Source organism: Peromyscus californicus, unplaced genomic scaffold (assembly GCF_007827085.1).
Source record: "Peromyscus californicus insignis strain IS unplaced genomic scaffold, ASM782708v3 Scaffold_24__1_contigs__length_46423439, whole genome shotgun sequence".
Classification (NCBI taxonomy): domain Eukaryota; kingdom Metazoa; phylum Chordata; class Mammalia; order Rodentia; family Cricetidae; genus Peromyscus; species Peromyscus californicus.
In genome coordinates, this window is record NW_026294535.1 from 24,098,775 (window position 1) to 24,115,271 (window position 16,497).

General features: G+C 37.3%; 1 protein-coding gene and 1 non-coding gene across 15 annotated transcripts in view; one reads left to right on the forward strand and one right to left on the reverse strand.

Annotated features, from left to right (window-relative positions):
* Ppfia2 (PTPRF interacting protein alpha 2) overlaps positions 1-16,497 on the forward strand; it is a 461,179-nt gene that overhangs the window by 96,379 nt on the left and 348,303 nt on the right. The gene's annotated exons all lie outside the window — the stretch shown is intronic.
* Positions 15,739-15,811, reverse strand: Trnaa-agc (transfer RNA alanine (anticodon AGC)). Its single transcript has one exon. It is a non-coding gene; the product is annotated as a tRNA-Ala (tRNA).

Here is a 16,497-nt window from a genome sequence, read left to right on the forward strand (position 1 = left end):
CTATTAATTTCCCCCACTGAGTAGCAGAAATTGCACATTCTGTGTTTTTGTACTTTCTGTTCAAATTTTATAGCTTCTGGATAGTTCTTGCAATTTGGGTACACACACTGCAGAATTTTTAAAATCCAATTTTCTGAGGCTGTTCCTTAGAGAAGGTTATATGTTTTTCTAATTGTAAATACACTTAAAATTTTAAAACCTCCCAAACTCATTTTAAGTTAGATTATTCAAAAATGCCATCGGTTTATTCATGGTAAGAAATAAAGTAATACTAATCTTAGTTTTGATCTAATTTAACTTTTTTGCATCATAAATCTCACATTCACTGTTTTTCATTCTGTTTATTTCAAATTTGGTATATATTTGAGTGTAAATTATGTACTATGTATAGGATTAGGTTTTAAGAGTTTTACAATATAGTGGGCAGAGAGCCTGGTTAAAAACTAATTAAAACATTGTGTAGGTGAAGGGTCAGATGTAAGTCAAGTGAAAATGGCCACAAGTCCAACTGATGGACATACAGAGCCAGAAAAGTAAAGTACCACTTTATGACTGCAGGATGAATAGGAAATTTCCAGGTGAGGAGATGGAGTTATGTCAAAAGCTGCATCTATACGGACCAAAAGTAGAATATCCATGTGTGGACCGAGCATGGAATAATCTAGGGTGGGAGATATAGTAAAAGATCAGGTTGGAGGATGACATGGGAGGAGTTTGCATTCAGTACTGAGGAACTTCAGGAACTCTTGTTGTTTTCAAATGGGAGGACAACCTTACTGGATTTTTCTTTATAATATCTTCTTGGCTATATTGAAGAATAAATCAGAGAAGAGTTAATAAGAAGATCCTTGAAAAGTTTCTTGCAGTCACCCAAAAATGATGGTAAATTATAATGGTGATTTTTTTTATTTAGGAATTTTTTTATTCATTTTACATACCAATCTCAGATCCCCCTCTCTTCCTCCTCCCACCCCCCAGTCTTCCCCCCAATATACCCCCACTCCCTCCTCCAACAAATCAATGCCTCCCATAAGGTGTGAGCAGAGCTTGGGACTATCAGTAGAGACAGGTCCAATCCCCTCTGCCTGCATCAAGGCTGTGCAAGGTGTCCTACCATAGGCAGTGGACTCCAAAAAGTCAGCTCATGCACTAGGGGCGAATCCTGATGCTACTGCCAGGATTCTCTTAAACAGACCAAGCTACACAATTGTCTCGCTTATGTAGAGAGCCTAATCCAGTCCCATGGAGGTTCCACAGCTGTTGGTCTAAAGTTCATGAGTTCTCACTAGTTTGGTTTGGTTGTCTCTGATGTTTTCCCATCATGATCTTGATGCCCCTTGCTCATAGAATCCCTCTTCTCTCTCTTCTTCGACTGCACTCCTGGAGGGATAGTTCAGCCGTTAAAGGGTAGGCTCACAACCAAATATATAATGGTGATTTTAAAAAAATAAAGTATTGGAGAGAAAATCATTGTGATCTTTGCCATATATAAATGATAAAATAGATAAATAATGTGTCATATTAATGAAAGGCTAGATGAGGTGGGAAGGGATATAAGAATAAAATTGATAATAGGAGGCCAGAGAGTTTAGATAGAAACAATAAGTCTACTAGTGCTTTGGAATTGATGGTGACATTTCACTTTTCAAAATCGATTTGAATATGTAGAAGAGCTTGTTGATGTTTGAGAAGGGGTGAAATCATTCCCCATAATACAAAGGTAGATAAGAAAAGAGTTGCATATAAAATATTAAGGAAGAAAAGTTTTTAAGTAAAGTCAACATGAAAGTTAAATGTCAGAAAAAGAACATGTCTGTGAAAGGACAGAGGAGACAGGAGTGTGCAGCACATATCCTAAGAAAGCACGGAATGGCAAATACCAAGGTTGAGCAGGGATTGATTGCAAAGGTTATTAGCAGTTTCAGGACATAGAGAGTTCTAGAAGAATGGTGTCCTTTGTATTCAATGACAAGAAAACAAATGATGATGTAGCTGAGAATGATTTCAGTTATGTGAATAGTTATGTGAAATCAAGTTTGAAAGGGTTTAAAAGATTAAGCAGACAGAAAAGTGGATTCAGAATTTTTTATCAAAGAGCTTTTTGTCATGAAGGACATGTGTGTGTATATAATGTAGGGTATGAAGTGGAAGTCAAATTTGAATGTGTCCATCTCATAAACCTGGGGATTAAAATACTTCTTGATATCAATAAGATCCATACGTGATTAAGGACAAGCATGATAAGCTTAGTGTGAATTAATCTCATTGTTGGATGTGTCTTGTATAGTCCTTGTACTCTTTTTTTAAAACCTCCATTTACTTTCTTGATTCTGAACTATTTCAACAATTAATACTAAAGAATCTTTAGTCTTGCCAGGCGGTGGTGGCACACGCCTTTAATCCCAGCACTTGGGAGGCAGAGGCAGGCATTTCTCTGTGAGTTTGAGGCCAGTCTGGTGTACAAAGCAAGTTCCAGGAAAGGCACAAAGCTACACAGAGAAACCCTGTCTCAAAAAACAAATAAACAAACAAACAAAAAAAGAATCAACTGTATTGATAAAATTCAGACTTTTGTGTTCAACTAAATATTTGGGAATCCTTCGGGATATTCAGTGGAATTCAAACCCCTGCAAGTTAAATCTATATTCCTGACCTTCTGTACCCCTGTTTACAAGTCTACTATACCTTTGCCCATATCAGTTGATAGCTCCTACTGCATACCTATTCTGTCTGGAAGTCACAGCCACAGAGCTATATTGCAAGTTATCTCTTCACAGTTATTCTGTAATACACCAGATTCTTTAACTACTTCTTTCAAACTAGCTCCGTGGTCACATCCATAACCTAACATCTGGTTTCAGTGAACCCAGTAAGATAGGTATTTTTGTATGTAAGATGATCATGGCATATTTAAGTCTTTGTTGGATCCCCACTAGTATAAAATTTCCTTAATTCAATGATTGTGAAAGTTTATTTCAAGCTTTGGTGGTGTAAGGTTGGGTAAGTAAGGATTAAGAAACTGTGAAACCTCTACAGTGAAATTTTACGTTGAGGAAAGAAATAGGCTCTAAGAAAACTTCAAAGGTAGTCTATTAGGAGAAATAACAGCAAGGGAAGTCAAATGGAAAATAGACTATTGTGCATTGGATTATGATGTTTTATGCACGTATGGTATATACCTGTGTATTCACATGAGTATGTAGGTGGAGATGTGTTCATATGAGGTGAACATAGGTGTTTTCCTCTATTATTTGATACCATTTTTATTATGAGACAGATCCCTTCTATCTGAAGCTTGCAGTTTAGGCTACATTGGCTGGCCAGCGAACTTTTGAAGTTCACTTGTCCCTATGCCTACAGTGCTGGGATTAGAGATGTGCAGCGTCATGCCCAGTTTTTTTGTTGCTTTTGATTTTGTTTGTTTGTTTGTTTTGGGGGTGGTAGTGGAAATCTAAACATAGGCACTCATCTTTGCAAAGTGATTACTTTATCCACTGAGCCATTTCCTTTGTCTTTACATTGTTTAATATTACTTGGATGTGAGAATCTTTTTTTGCCTCTTTTTAGCTGAATTTTTAATTGTTTGACAGTTTTACACATTTATTTAATGAGTTTTAGTCATTTTAACTCTGTACTTTCCTCCAATAACCCACTCACTCCCCCACTGGTACCTTTCATTCCAAGGAGTCCCCTCCTACTTTCCTGTCTTCTTTTTGTGTGTGGCCCACTGATAATTAGAGCTCTAATTGCCTGAGTGTGGGTGGAAACTTACTCAGCAGGGCAAGGGCAATTTATCTGTGTCTCTTTAGCACAGAAGTTTATGTGCATGTTTGCTTTACTGTAAGAAGCCTAATACTCCCAAGGATGCCTAGCATATCTCAAGCTATTGATGAATATGTGATGAACAAATAAGTTAGAACACAAGGCTGATAATAGTAGATCTCCAGATGATAAAACTTTGATTGAGGTATTGAACACATCAATGAATATGAAGCTTAAAAATGTAGAGTAGAATTTCCATTACTTCAATGAAAGTTCCATGTTGGATACTTCTGCATAGCTAGAGCCAAATACCTGACAAAATCTTTAGAGAGGAAAAGGTTTCCCTTAGTTCACAGTTTCAGAGGCTTTTGCACGTGGTTGCTTGGAACCATAAACTTGCACAGAGCGTCATGATGGCAGGAGAGTCTGCTAGAGGAATCTCTTGACATTATGGTGAATAGGAAGCCGTGTAGCTAGAGATGCATGCCAAGAGCCCAAGGATCTTCATGCTCCAGCTAGATGCCACTTTCTAATATTGCTGCCACCTCCCTAAATAGTGTTAACATCTAAGGTTCAATCTTTGAGCTCATGAGCTTGTGGGGAACAAACAATATCCAAACCATAACAAGGCCTAAATTGTACCATTGACAACAATTATCTTCATATTATATGGTGGAAGATTAGGTGTATTTACGACAAGCTTAGTAATGGATAATCATGCCAGGTTTGCCACTGTAAGTTATCGATAATCTAAAAGATGGCAAGAAAGTACGATTAACACAGTTGTCACCAGGTGAGCAGAGCTCCAGAGGCTTTACTCTCTGTGATAACAGAAAGATGTGTCACCTGTGCAAAAATGAGACTTCCCCAAAATTGTGTCTCATACCAGATAATGTATATCCACATTTAAAGAAGCATAAAACAGTAGGTGACTCAATGGGAGATACTCAAAGTAAGGAGTAAACTAAATGACTGGGTGTCTTGGAACACCCATGACTAATATATTTCTTTACTTTCAGTAAATGTAGAAAGTAGAAGTCAGTTTGGAGGTGTCTTAAGTCAGATCAGTGAAAATGCCATAGCAATAAAAGTAACCATTATATCTAGAAGTTGGCTCAAACATGTTGATTTTTCCCATGTATCAAACCACTGAAAGACAAAGATGATCACTTTTCCCAGTGGCTTATTGCTGGGGTAGTAGGACCAAAAGTGATAGAAACTGGGATGTGAGCCAAAAGGGAAAAGGGGACAGACAGCAAATTGCCTATATGTATGAATTTCACTGGATGATGATGGTAAGGTATCAAAATGAAATATTCCACGAACGGCTTGATCCCCAGTCCATGATGAACTACTAAGTGGTGATTGGATTGTGAGCATGCCAGCTTTATCAATGAGTAGCAATCAGTAGTTGGAGCCTAGTAAAGGAAGTAGGTCACAGGGCATGCTTCTTCTGGGGAGTATTACTTCTTGGTTTTTTGTTTTTTGTTTTGTTTTTTCGAGACAGGGTTTCTCTGTGTAGCTTTACGCCTTTCCTGGAACTCACTTGGTAGCCCAGGCTGGCCTCGAACTCACAGAGATCCGCCTGCCTCTGCCTCCCGAGTGCTGGGATTAAAGGCGTGTGCCACCACGGCCGGCAATTACTTCTTGTCCATAGCCCCTTGCCCTCCTCTGTTCTATCTGCCCCTCCCCCTCTTTTTCTCTGTCTCCTCTTTCTCTATCCTTGTCTTCCTTTCCTCCTCCTCTCTCTTCTCATTCTCTCCTTCCTCTTGCTTGCCTCCCTTTTCCTCTTCCTCTCCATCCCTTCTTCCTCTCTCTCTCTCCTCTCTCTTTTGTATGACTCTGAGTGCCACCACACCCTCTCTGCTAAGTTGTTATGCTGCTTCTCCGACCTACAGGGATGGGGACAAGTGACTCCGGGCTGAAACTTCTAAAACTAAGCTCAAGTAAAATGTCCTCATTTAAGTGGTTTTCTCTGCAAGTGTTGGCACTGTGATGGCAAATACGGTGGAGACGCATGGTGTTCTCATGGAAAGACTTCCAAAGACTCTTCTATAATTAATCTCAAGTTACAAATCTAGAGTTTAAGTGCCTGACAGATAGCTGGCAGCATCTTATTCCTGCCCCAATCTAGAATAAAAATATGTGACAAATAAAAAGAGAATGGATCAACTCCCTGTTCCTTGGTAGAGTCGCCTCAGTTCTGATTTAGAATTCTCAGAATAGCTCAAAGCCGAAATGAGATTAAAGCTTTCATATGAGCAATGCTGAACTTTCTCAATATGAAAAAAGTCTTAGTGCTCCAATAATATTCATTCTTAAGACTCCAGACTGACAAAAAATGAATCAACCAACTCAGGATTAGGACCATGATAAGACATATTTAAAAATAAATGAGAACAGAATGTTATTTGAGATCTATTTAATTTGTGTAATTAATTCTTTGAATTTAATTCATCTCACTTAATAAATTCTCTGAGATGGTGAAAATTTCCATGCCATTCTAATAATATTTATATTTAAATTACATAAAGACCTGAATGTCTGAATGTGGGTATGTGCACATGATTGAAGTGCCCCTGAAGGCCAGAGTACATTTATTGGCAGTCAGCCATTTAATAAGGGCACTGGGAACTCAACTCAGGTCCTCTGGAAGAGAAGCAAATACCTTTAACCATCAAGCCATCTTTCTAACCCCTCCCCACAATTTTAATTACTTTAGAGTGGAATCATGATGGCTTATAATGAATCATGCTTGTAGCACCAGTGGGAAACTGAGGCAAAAGTCACACTATAATTTCAAGGGCTGTCTGAGCAAAGAAATTTTTAGTAGGCTAGCCAGGACTATCTGAAATGATCTCATCCCACTCCTCACCTGCTAAAAAAATTAGAACACATCCAATATTGTATACAAGTTATAATTTTTGTAAATCTGTGAACTCTGGAATCTCCGTTTCAAAATTTTTTTTTTATTTGGTTTTGGATTTGGTTTTTCAAGACAGGGTTTCTCTGTGTAGTTTTGGAGCCTGTCCTGGAACTCACTCTGTAGACCAGGCTAGCCTCAATTCATAGAGATCCGCCTGGCTCTGCTTCCCAAGTGCTGGGATTAAAGGCATGTGCCACCACCACCCGGTGTCAAATTTGTTTTTAATTCTGCCGTTTACTAGTTATGCTCAACAGTGAGTGATCTATGTTTTTCCTTGTGACTAAGTTTCTTAAACTTTGTGATGAGGGTAAGAATAGCATCTTTTTCACAAGGTACATTGCATTCAATGAGTTAGTGAACAGGATTGTCTGGGAATTGGCTAACACATGTGCACGTCCACCCTTGTAATGGTTGTGACTCCGGGATACTGAGGTAGCTATAGTTTTGCTAAATTTCCTGTACTTAGAGTACGCATCAGAATGAGCAAACACAAGTTTAAATTATGTGCCAGGGATTGTGGTTCTATGGCAGAGTGCTTGACAAGCCTCTGCGAGGCCTTGAGTTTGATCTCTAGCACCATAGGGGGAAAATGACTTTAAATTATATTACATGTAGAAGTGAATGACAAATATGGAGTTAATACATAGGAGATATAAAGTATGTTCTGACATCTAGAAGTTATTTTTAGTGTAATTCCTAAGGGGGAAAAGCATTATTAGATACTGACTAACATTTTGTTTTGTTGGTGGTTGATATGATAGGAAATCATGGAGAAATGGTCTTTTTCTAGTACCAGGCAAATTACTTGAGATGTTGGAATGATGTAGAAACTCAGTCATTAAAGATAGTCTCTGCTTAATTGTTTCCTAATTTTTAATCTGTGAAAGTGTAGTTCAAGTAAAAAAGTGGATACTGGGCATTAATTCTGGACCCTCACACATGCTAGAGAAGTACTCCACCATTAAGCTGAATCTCCATCCCTAAAGAAAATGTGTTAAAAATAAAACAATACACAGATGAAGTAGGATATGATAATCAAAAATAACTAGAAACTTGTACTTAGCCTGTATACTTATTTAATGTTGATTAAACAAACAAAACAAAAACATTTGGGAGCCAGCAAGATGGCTTAGTTGTTAAAGGCATGCACTACCAAGCCTGTTGACCAGAAATCAATTCCTGGGAGCACACAGTGAGAGAATCAACTCCTGCCAATTTCTCTCTCACTTTCACACATGCGTGTGACTTATGTACACACACACAGATAAAAATAATGCAATAAAATTATAAAGAGTTGATTGAAATACATGTTTCATCACATAACGTTATGTAATATCAACTATGAATCATCTTAACACAGCTCTCTTTGCTCCTCAAAATAAATAACATGGTTTTGACAAATATGACAGATTATTATAAATATTATATTTACAATATTTATATATTTGATATTATAAATATTTATATTTTGCTTTGTTCCTCTTTTGCTTTTTATGCCATTGTATGATTTTTCTTTACTATTCACAAAGATGCTTATTGCACATACATTATATGTATTTATATAACATATATAACTATAACACATATTACATGTGTATAAATATATGATTCATATTTATATATTTCCCTATTATAGAAAATAGAACAGATTTTTGAGTAGTTTGAATTCTTGGCTAAGTAGAGGACATTCTCTAATTAGAATGTTCTTATCTAACACAATTAAGTGGAGCTATTTTTATTTTTTATCAAAGATGCTATAATTTAGGGTGTTTATCTGAAGAACAGAGTTGAATACAGCTATATATATATGCAATTACTCATTAAAATGTGAAAATATGAAGCAAAAATAAGTGCTTACTAAGAAAGTATCTTGGGATGTCTACTGTGTATTCGGTACTATTTTAGGCATTTTATAAAATAAGTGCAAGATAACAAGTTGGCTACAGAATTTCACACTGTAATTTGTTACTGATTTTTTCCTTGTATTGGTGAAATAAATATAAAAGGCAGCATATAGCTAGATGGCTAGTTATACAAAAATCATCATTATACTTTTGGGGTAGTTTATTTTATTGGAAGATTTCCTTTTGTGAGGTAAAGGTTGAATCAATTCGTAAAACAATAATTTGTACTAAATTATAATCTTTCTTCTGGGTGGGAGTAAATCAAGAAACTTCTTTTTCTTAGTACCCCCAAATATTTAAATATTTTGGACTTCAGCAACTAATAGAGATTTTTTTTCTACAAGTTTTAAATGATATATCAGTTTATATTTAGTCCAAAAGTTATGTAGGATGAGTGTAAAACTAAAACTGGCTTGTAGATATCTTTTCAATATTATTTTAAGGAGGCATATTCAGGAAGCCCTACACACCTTCCATGAACCTAGCAGCAAAACTCTTCTACACAGTCAATGAGGCTAGATTTATTAGACAAGGAGATAAAGCTGATGTTTGCTTGACTATCCTAAAAAGATACCATAATGGCTCCCAGAGAAGGGTGTAAAAGCCAGCCCACGGACTGCCTGAGACAACTGCCCACACGCGGATCCCAGTTGCAGCTGCTTCCCCTGGAACCCAAGGATGTGCTGCTCTGTATCCTTAGTCAGTGGAGAAAGGAGCTGGCATTCTCGGGGTTCTGTCCCTTTTCAAACACTAGTATTTATTAAGTTTGATTGCATGGGAAGCTGCAGAACTCGGTGTTTGGGGATTCTCCCCATTTCTTTCCCTGGGTCTCCAGATGCTGGAGGGAAGCATTAGCCTTGTCCTGGGCATCTATATTCTAAGGCACACTCATCTACAAGGGAAATAATTGGTTTGAGTGGCTCTCCTGCAAGATGAAAAGATTTTCAAATATATGAAGTCAGAGAAACATGCTACACTGTACATGTTTGAAATAGAATGCATGGTTTTTATTTGTTGCTAATTAACACTAATTATATCCACTATAGGCACTTATAAAGACTGTTATATATTCATGATCAATTAAAGTTAACACCCTTCAGAATTCTTTCTTCCTACTAAGGTCTATGTTGACCAAATAATGCATAAAGGGGCAGTCAAGATAGCTCTGTGATTAAAAGTGCCTGCCTCCAAGCCTGAGGACCTATGTTCAATCCAGGGTAATCCATGTGGTAAAAGGAAAGAACAGACCCTTGCAAGTCACCCTCATACCTCTCCATGTAAGCACCATGGCACGTACATACCCATGCACATAAACACTTCCACATACCCACAAAATAAGTTAATAGTCGTTAAAAACCCCCACAAATTTCAAAAGAATACTACATAGTGGGAATATTCCCTAAATACACTGTATGCATGTTTGAAATTCTAAAAAAAAATTAACATTATATGTTGTGGTATTGTATTCCCCCAAATATTGTGCATGCTAATAAACTTATCTGGGGTCAGAGACAGAGCAGCCACAATATTAAACATAAAGGATAGTCAGTGATATCACACGCCTTTAATCCTAGCATTCCAGAGGCAGAAATCCATGTGTTCAAGGATACAGACAGACATGGTGACTCATCACTCCTTTAATCCCAGGGAGTGGTGGTAGAAAGCAGAAAGGTATTTAAGGTGTGAGGACCAGAAACTATAGAAGCATTTGGCTGGTTAAGCATTCAGGCTTTCAAGCAGCAATTCAGCTGAGACCCATTCTGGATGAGGACTCAGAGGCCTCCAGTCTGAGGAGACAAGACCAGCTGAGGATCCGGCGAGGTGAGGTAGCTGTTGCTTGTTCTGGTTCTCTGATCTTCCAGTTCACCCCAATAACTGGCCTCAGGTTTGTTTTATTAATAAGAACTTTTAAGATTCATACTACAATATGTACTAAAAATGACCCAATGTTATAAAAATCAAGAAAAAACAGGAACATGCCCTAAACAGTTTATAAAAATTCAGTTATTCTTCAAGAGATATTGGAAGCCATTAATGTGCAATGAGAAAATTATAAGTGTTGTAGGATGAGAAGTGTTAGCAAATTGAAAGTTCAAGTATTTCACTCACAGAGTTCACCAATGTCCTCTGAAAACCACTACAACAATTATATACTCTGTTAACATATTACTGTAGTATGAATCTTAAAGAGTTCTTATTAATAAAATCAATCCCAAGGCCAGTTATTGGGGTCAATGCTGGTAGATCGGAGAGACAGAACAAGACACAGCTATCTCACCTTGCCAGTTCCTCAGCTGGTCCTGTTTCCTCAGACTGGAACCCTCTGAGTCCTCATCCAGAATGAATCTCAGCTGAACTATGTTGCTCCAAAGCCTGAAAGCTTAACCAGCCAAATGCTTACCCAGGCAAATGCTTCTAGTTTCTGGTCCTCACGCCTTATAAACCTTTCTGCTTTCTACCACCACTCCCTGGGATTAAAGGCTGCTTTCTGGGATTAAAGGCGTGAGTCACCATGCCTGGCTGTTTCCAATGCGGCCTTGAACTCACAGAGATCCAGAGGGATTTCTGTCTCTGGAATGCTAGGATTAAAGGCGTGTGCTAACATTTTCTAGCCTAAGTATCTTGTGGCTTTTCTGTTCTCTGACCCCAGATAAGTTTATTAAGGTACACAATATTTTGGGGAACATAATACCACCACATATTACTGTATCTTTTTAAAATTTTTATTTATTTGAGACAGGGTTTCTCTGTGTGGCTTTGGAGCCTATCCTGGATCTCGCTCTGTAGACCAGGCTGACCTTGAACTCACAGAGATCTGCCTGCTTCTGCCTTCCAAGTGCTGGGATTAATGGTGTGCACCACCAGTGCCTGACCCTCCTCCATTTCTGTATAGGTCTCCCATGAGTATCTGTATCTTTCACACTGGAAAAAAAGACATTAGCATATGTTAATTAGACAATGGAAGGCGTTTCATCAGACATTTCCTTACATAAATTATCTATTTGAGCATATTCACTGCTCATGCTCATCTCCTCTCTACACTTTTCCCTGGTGTTCTCTACTTCAATTTTATGACTTTCTTTTTCCTTTCATTTATTTTTCATGCTTACATTAAACATCTGAGAGAAGATATTCAGTACTTGTCTCCATGGAGCTGGTTTATTTCAATTAACATGATAGTCTCTAATTTCATCTATTTTCCTGAAAATGATATAACTCGGAGTAAAAGCCCATTGTATGTCCCAATGTACACCACATTGTATTCATTCATCTGCTGATGGGCTCTAGGCTGAATCAATAATTTTCTTGTTATGAATAGTGCTGTGAATGTGCTTATTTATTTATTATTTATCATTGTAAATAATGAAAATATTTATGGCCTATTTTTCATAATTGTTATTGCATGTATATATGTATATACATAAATACAAGCTACTCAGTGTGTACAGTGTTCCTTACATGTATATTTTAAAGCTGACTGCATGACACTGGTTTGCTCTTCTCTTCCCTGGGGAATACCATGTCTCCTGCTGTCACCTTTCATCGGCTGCTGATAGTGCTTTGTATAGTATAGTATTGTTGTATAACAACTTTTTCTGCAGTAATTTCTTAAGAGCATCTTCCTAGGAACCCTATCTTGAAATACTACTGTGTTGAATTTGTATCTCTGTTTTCTACCAAGCACGTTTTTCAAATGAAAGTAGGCATTCCAACCACTATCCCGTTTCCAACTTTTAAATGAGTATATTAGTTACATTAACTTTGAGCAGAAAAATAACAAATTAAAGTTAAATTCCATAAGAAGTAATTTCTTTTTTGATTTAATTTTTTTTTTCATTTTACATACCAATCACAGTTCCTCCTCCCTCTCCTTCTCCTGCTCTCCCCCACCTCCTCCCTACCCAGCCCTCCAACCACTCCTCATGAAGGGGAAGGCCTCCCTTGGGGAGTTAACTCAGGCTGGCACACCAAGTTGGGGCAGGATCAAGCCCCTCCCCCCTGCATCAAGGCTGAGCAAGCTATCCCACCATGGGGAATAGGCTCAAAAAAGCCAGTTCATATATGCAGGGTAAGTCCTGCTCCTATTGCCCCCTGAGGCCCCACAAACAGATCAAGGCACACAACTCTCACCCACATTCAGAGGATCTAGTTAGGTCCCATGCAGGTTCCCCAGCTGTCAGTTCAGAGTCTGTGAGCTCCCACCAGCTCAGGTCAGCTGTCTCTGTGGTTTCTTTACTGACCACAAAAGAACAATACTCAACTTCATATGGAAAAACAAAAAACCCAGGATAGCCAAAATAATCCTGTATAATAAAGAAATTTCCAGAGGAATCTCCATCCTTGACTTTAAGCTCTGTTATAGAGCTATAGTAATAAAAACTGCTTGGTATTGGCATAAAAACAGACATGTGGATCAATGAAATCAAACTGAAGAATCTGACATTAATCCACACATCTATGAACCTCTGATTTTTGACAAAGAAGCCAAAAGTGTAACAATAATTGCATCCTTTCAGAAAAAAAATGAAATCTGGGAAGAGGGATGGCTCAACATAAAACTAATACGCTAACAGAATGGAATAATTTTAAATATTCCTGCGTTTACAGTTATGAATTAAATATAGCAACCTTTCAGTATTTAACTAGACTGATGAAAACATCCATAAAGACGAATATGATAAACAAGCTTGGATTCATGATTATGTATTAAACTTTGTTCTTTTTTTACTCAAAATTCATCATACAGGAATTTCATATGGAGACTCAATATATTTTAAAGAATTGAAATAATGAATAATGGTTTCTTTCAATATAAGAGTTTAATTACAAACTAATGCTATAATTAAGTAATCTAAAAGATAAATATAAAGTACTAAAATTCAGAGTAATTAAGGTAGATACCTCCATTTAAGTCATTGGTCAGTGAGGAATTAAAAATGAAAATAATGTCTTTTAAAATAATGATACTGAGCTGTTGACAGGTTGCCATGTGGAAGGCAGCCAAACCTTACAAATTTATAGCGATAAAATATATAAATAAGAGAAATGTGAATCTGCCGGGCGGTGGTGGCGCACGCCTTTAATCCCAGCACTTGGGAGGCAGAGCCAGGAGAATCTCTGTGAGTTCAAGGCCAGCCTGGGCTTGAGTTCCAGGAAAGGCACAAAGCTACACAGGGAAACCCTGTCTCGAAAAAAAAAAAAAAGAGAAATGTGACTCAATAGTAAGAGTATTTGTTCAAAGAAGCAGGAGAAAGAGCAAAACAAAAAACAGTTAAAAATAGGAAAATGCAGATAGTAGCAGAAATTAGTATACATCATCTTTTTATAGAAGATCATCAAAACATAATGTTTATTTAAAATGCATTGATATTTGTAACTCTCTTGTAGATTCATCGAATAAGCCAGCAGGAAGGGACAAATAACATCCGAGTGCCTGGACAGAGCATTTGCTCACCAGATGCAAAGCCCTGGGTTTACTCCCCGACACCTGCATCAAGCAATTAGAGCAGGCTTTAACGATTGTTTCTCACTAAGTTCCTTCAGACAACGAAAAATGCGAATGTTTAAACACAATTTATATTGATAGATTTAAGTGATAGATAAGTTTGACCAATTCCTGTAAAGCCAAACCTTAAATCAACATTATATAAAAAATAAAAAGACTCAAATAATACTCTTGGACTCTGATTTTTTCAGATGAATTCTGCAATTATTTAGTGATGGGATTATACCAACTATTATAACCTCTAAATGACAGAGGCAAGAAGTACGTTCCCAGGTTGTTTTGTAAAACAGATTGACTTTCTATTGCTGCACCACAAATTTCTACCTATTCCATGGATCAATAAAACACGTTTTATTTCATTTTTCTGTAGGTCAGGATTTGAGTAATAGCTTGTTTTTGTTGTTTGCACAATGTTTAAACAAAACCAAGTTAAAAGCAGGTTTGGATGCTTTCTCATCTCTGTCTTTTAATTCTCTCCTGAGTGCTCATGTGTTCATGTAGTGTTCTCTCTCTGTCTCTCTCTCTCTGTCTCTCTCTCTCTCTGTCTCTCTCTCTCTCTCTCTCTCTCTCTCTCTCTCTCTCTCTCTCTCTCTCTCTCCCTCTCTCCCCCTCTGTCTTTCTCTTTCTCCTTCCTGTCACGTCTTATAAAAATGTATCCCTTTACCTAGGACTCTCACAGGCTCCTGAAACGATGGAACGATAGCATGAACATGAAGTGCTTTGACACATAAGGCCATAATTGAAACAAAAGTTGATATGCTATGAACACAACAAAATCAAATACAAGTCAATTTTCCGTCTAGGAAGTTGCAGAAGCCCAAGTTTTAATGAAAGTTTAGTTAATTAAACGGAGAAATGGGTTAGGATGTATTACATCAGGAACTAAAATACAGCATCTGCATGCTGAGACAGAAAAACACAGCGGTCATTAGTAAAGCAATACTCCATTCTTTTTGCTTTGCAACTATGTAAAAAAGTTAAATCCTGTAGGAAAGCAAAATGCCAGGATTATTAATGATAACTTAAGCTTTATGTTAGTGTGCTTTAAAATTTAAGATACTGGAAAGTATTTTTTCTGTTTCTTTTTTTTAAACGTCCTTATTGTTCATACTGTCATATATGTATACAATGAAATATGATTTTCATCCTCTCTTTCCTCCAACTCCCTCCATGTCTCCTCAACATCCCCACTCCCTGTTTCTTTTTCCTATGCACTAAGTCCAGTTAGCGCTGCCCACATTTGAATGGTTGTGGGGCCATCTATCAGAGCATGGGACACCTACCTAGTGGCCATACCCTCAAGAAAGAATGATTCTCCTTCCCCCAGAAACTACCTACAGCCAGGATCTCTTCAATACTAGGTGTGGGGCCTGAGGACCTTTATCCTCATCTATGCTGGAATTTTGGCTGGCTTGATTTATACAGGTCTTGTGCAGGTCCCCGGGTTGCTGTGAGTTCATGATTTCCATAGCTGTGTCATAGTCAGAAGATTTGAACTTAAAATCGGTAATTTCATTTAATTTATTTTAAGTTTGTCAATACTGGAATTTTATTTCCCTCCTCCTGGAAATTATTTCTAGTACAAATTGGACTTGGTTCAGTGTTGTTCAAAGACATATCTAGTATTTTTTTTTTTTTTTTTTGGAGCTGAGGATCGAACTCAGGGCCTTGTGCTTGCTAGGCAAGCACTCTACCACTGAGCTAAATCCCCAACCGACATATCTAGTATTAATAGTTCAGTCAGTTCTGTGTAGCAAGACGATATATCCTTCTTCCTCCACCCCACTCCCTTCTTCCTTCCCACAGCTTTAAAAGCTCTTACTTATGGATCAGTTTCTATGGACTCTAAGCTACTATTTGTACTAGATTATAGGATAGTGGTTTGCTAATTTAAACTATATAATTCTAAGGATAAGAATCTATGCACAGATAAGAATTCTATTTACTTGCCTGTGAGAAGCCTAATTCTACAGTCCTCAACATATTAAAGAAATCCCACATATTTTAATGATTTTCAAATACCTAAGAACATTTATTTAAAGACAAAATAATTCTGTTTTTCAAGATAGCTTTGCAAGTAAATATCTGTAGATACACAAAAGGACATTTCATTTGAATTAATGTTGGAGGAGTGCCAAGAATTCAAATGTGTTTCCATAATGTAATTATGAAAATGCATGCTTTCCTAAAGTGTATGAAGGCTTCATGCACAGACCCATCTAAATTCCATCAGTCAGTATTCATAGACCCACATCTAACTTGCCTATGCACTTTCAAGGTTACATTTAATAGGAACATGTAAGAAGGCTCTTTTCTTCTTCCCCTCATTAGGATGTGACTCTTCTCAGCATTGTAGATCTTTTTTTTTTTTTTTTTTTTTTTTTTTAACAGCATCAAAA